The sequence below is a fragment of the Pipra filicauda genome, unplaced genomic scaffold, assembly GCF_003945595.2.
Source record: "Pipra filicauda isolate LSUMZ 115617 unplaced genomic scaffold, ASM394559v2 scaffold1_size10287979_pilon, whole genome shotgun sequence".
Taxonomy (NCBI): domain Eukaryota; kingdom Metazoa; phylum Chordata; class Aves; order Passeriformes; family Pipridae; genus Pipra; species Pipra filicauda.
In genome coordinates this window covers 619,210-623,749 of record NW_024104310.1, presented here as the reverse complement: position 1 = coordinate 623,749, position 4,540 = coordinate 619,210, and positions in this window count along the sequence as shown.

Sequence of the window (4,540 nt, the reverse complement as noted above, 5' to 3'; positions counted from 1 at the left end):
TAGGAGTTGCAACAGTGTGGAAAGGAACATTGCAGGGTTGTATGTATAAATGCAAATTTCCTTTGGAGCGCTGTTTTGACCTTTGCTTTGACTGTCATTTTCCAAACTGTCAAGATTATAAGGATAAAAACTGCATCCTCCCAGTTGTGTTACATACAGGTTACAGCCATAGCTTAGTCTCAGACTGTTACTGGATAAAGACTTTCATGCATAACTGAAGAAAAAAGATTCTCTGAAACATCTGAAATATTGTGGGATTTATAGATTGCATATAGTTTGCTGGAAACCATGATCTGTTCAATATAATCTCAGACTCAAAACAAAACCAAAGAAACAGAGTAAACACAACTATTAACTCTATGTAAGAGATTATTGGATTCTTTTTGTTAAGGCAGTTCTGCTCTGTACATGTGATCTAAAAGAATGTTATTTCATTACAGAAGAGACCAAAATATATCTTTGGTTTTCAAGCTATAGTTTCACATTCTCCTTCCTCTCCCAGCATTGTCACTTATTATTTACTGCAACACCTTAGTCACAACAAGAAAGGGAGTGTTGAAATCTACAAAGATTTGGCCATTTGAAAGTTGACAATGGGAAGGAGCATGTAGACATAGCTTTTATAGCACTCTTTAACACAGCAGACAGTCACCAGACAGTAAGTTATTGGATAAAATTTCCACCAGTAAAAAGCTTATTGGCCAGTGGTGGGCCTGTTTATCTGTCCTTGTTAACAGAAGTGCAAACATCCTGAAAAATATTGTTCTGTACCTTGTAACTGTGTATATTGTACATTTTATTATTTAGCTCTTTTGGCTGGTAGCTTGAAACAGATGGGACTCCTAGAAAATAAATATTTAACCCAGCAGGCCAGTAGCTAATGTTTGAAATCATAGCTAGTGAAAGTATAATAGCATTTAGGGCATCAATAGTTTTACAAACATTATGCCTATAACATTTTTCCCTAGCCTTCCATTTTCAATTGTTCATAATTTTATGAAAATGTGCCCTTTGCAGCTAAGAGTTTCTTTACCTTGTTGAGCTCAAATATATTCTTTGTGGAAGGTTAAAAGAGAAAGAAAAATCTTTTCAGCTGTTTTTAAGATATGTGAAGTTCTTTATAAATTTTTATTTATTTTTGTATACTTCAGAAATTACTCCTTTTTGAAAGTAAAAAAAAAAATAAAAATAATAATGTGCTCAGTGAAATGGCACTTTTTCTAGCTGGAAAAAAAAACAAATGAACTAAACCAAAAATAGTTAAAGGCTTAATTTAATAAAATTTTAAACCACTGAAATTCTCATGCTGAGCACCTCAGTGGAGACAAATAAAAAGACAGCTATATTAATAAGGTCAGCTGATGTAAAGCAGTATAACTACAGAGAACCCATAACAAATATGTCAATATACATATTGAGCTGAGCTGAGTCCAAGAGCCTGTTGAGCTTCCTCTCATTTGAGAATATCAAATTACCTCTCTTATTTTGTAACAAAATGCTTCCTTATTGTCAGGATTTTGCATCTGTGAGGGCAAGGTTGTGAGTGGTTTATTGAAACACTTGTAGAAAATATTTTTTGAGAGTTTATTTCAGGTAATGTAGGACCCTACTTTAAGGAAGCGAGTTCTTGCCCCATAATATCACACCACTGCATCATTCAGATTTCCATTTTTCCTGGGTGTAAGACTCAACCATAGACAGAAGCTCTCTTATAGGTCATGTGTGAGGGTGGGAAGAACTATAGCAGTCAAGAAGTGCTGGAGTGTAAAAGGGATTGTGGTAGGTTTCTTCCAGCAAGCAGTTATTACTGAGTTCTCCAGTAGTCATAATTTCTTTCCCAACTCGTGTGAAAGAAGAGAGATATTGGCTGTGGCAATCTTAACACGCCTAATATCCCCTAAAATGTAAAGTTTAGCCATGTACTGAGGTGGTCAGACTTTCTGCCTTCCAAATACAAGCTGAGTCTAAATGTTTAAACATAAGACAATAGAAATTCCCTAGGTTTCATTTTTGGAGTATGTCTTGTACTTTGCTTAGATGTTACCACAGTACTGAACTCACTACAAGATTAAAACCTTAACTGTGTTTTGAACACCACAATAAAAACTTTGTTTGGTAAGTGCAACTTTAAAATTTCTTATCTTATGAGTCTGACAATCCAGCAACCTGTGACGTAAATGTTGCTGAACCCAGTATAAAAGTCAAACTTTGATTATTTTATTACAACACTAGGCCAAAAAGTGAGGGAAATAGCAAGGAATCAGACTTCTTCCTTAAACTCACAGTGGGTGCTGGTTGTCTTTACAGTTACTAAAGTACTCATTGCAGAATAAGTTCCAGGATAGTATTGTCAGCCCAGGGTTACCAACCGATGCCCTCATCACACCTATTTGGAAGAATTTTAAATATAAAAGGACCTCTATCTTTTAAATGTGTGGCCCGGCAGCTGGGAAATTGCTTTTGCTCAGCATAATTCTTTCATCTTGTTTTCTTTGCAATAAATAATGAGCTTAGAAAGAATGCCTTATGTTTTCCTGCCTCCTTCATATTTTGAATTATTGAATCAGTACACCATCACAGCACTTGCACATGTAGTTTACTGTGCAGTCATGTAAAAGTTTGTTTGTTTACCAGTTAGTAGAAACCTGAAAACTTCAATTTACAAAAATATAATACAATTGACAGAAAGAGAATGAGACAACTGTACAATAAAATCAAGGCTACGGAGCCAATCTTCAAATGGTCTGAGAAACCAAAGTAGTCGGTTGTGAGTCTCTTTAAGAATTCTACCACTGAATGGTGAAAATGTGTACAAAGCTCCAGCAGTCTATATTAGCAGCAAATTCAGATAAGAGTCATCTATTTTCTGTCTTTTCAGGTAATGAAACATGTGACATAGCAATTGTGTTATCAGTGGCTTTACTAGAGGGGAAAAAAAAAAGAGGAAAAAGAGAAGAAGCCATAATCAAAATCTAAATCTGCACTAGTTAAAACCCCTACAGAAGTCTTGAAAAATTCCTGCTTCTTATTGAAATCTATAAGCTGGCATTTGTGTCAGTATAAATGGAATTGTGCTGTCTTTACTTCACTTAGAGCGTAGTGTTTCAGTTCTCCAGGGATATACTTCACTGTCAATTCACATTAAGCCATTAGAGCAAAAAGAGCTTTTCTAACTTTGGATGGAAAATAATTCTCTACAGTTGTTTCTATGGTTAATGTACAATAAAGAGTTTGGCTTTGAAACATGGTACATTTTTCCATCAGTGATTGATATTCTGTGCTATATAAACAGCCAGATACACAAAGGGCTCACTTCTCTTGCCTCTTTTTGTGATATTGTCATATCCTTGAACAGTCGGTAACATGTCAGTCCTTCTGCCTCTCTTCTCATCAACATCTCAGTTCCTGTTATCTCAAGAGAGAACACAATACCGCCAATTATTTGAACTTTAGAGAATAATAACTTTAAATTCTAACCCCTAGAGTTAGGGTTTCTTGTGAAATCAGTATTGCCTACTTGTATACATCATTCTTGCTATTCAAAATTGCTGAGTGAACTAAATGAAATTGAATATTTTGCTGTGATCTCGGTATGTTTTTGAAGATTTTATGTAGCATTCTCATCATGCATTTTGGATTGGTGTATATCTGTTATTTATTCTAGCAGTCATTTAGACCTCATAAATATAATAACCATAACAGGACATGACTCACAACTGTAAGGCTCATAAATTAAGATAACTTATCTTTCCCCCCTTTACAGCATATCTGCTGATTTAAATCACTGCACCAGATTTAATTTACTGTATATTTTTCTCCATTTTCACAAAGAAGTGTTTTTGTGGGAATGAGGAATATGTGAATGAATAAATTAACACAAATAACTTGCTTCTAGAGAAATTAACAGTTTTTTTCTTGCTGGGAATAATAGAACCTATATCTGTCCTAGACAATCACATATATTATGAGGATATCCTAAATCTACTCTATATAGTCCTGCTCCAAGTTTTAAATGGAAATGAGCAATTGATTTTTATGTTTGCAATTTTTTTGTCTCATGAATTGCTTTAGAGAGATTTTACTGTGCAGTATGTGAAATGAAGCTTGCTTTACCAATATGCTAAAAGTAAACTTGGATAAATTATTCATTGTAAAAATATTTAGGTGCAAATGTAGCCCTTTTCCTATTAATTAATCATAGACACACTAGTACTAATTTGTAAAATATATGAACTAGGCTTAATTTCCCATTTTGTTATATTAGTAGGCTGGTGTGCTAAAATAGAAAAATATATTTATAATAACATAAGTTTAAAAAATTATTTAAAGGAAAAGAATTATTTTTGTTCATTAAAGCTTCCTAAAGAATGCTTATTGGACTGAGCATTTGTTTGTAAACTGTTTAATAATGATGCTTGCAAGCTAGTGCTTTTGGTGAGTGCAGCTGCTCACTTTGTCTCCAGAGATTCTCGTTCACTCTATAGATTGTTCTTTTCTATATGAGATGTTTTAAAGCTAGAAAGGAGCCATTAGGTCCAAT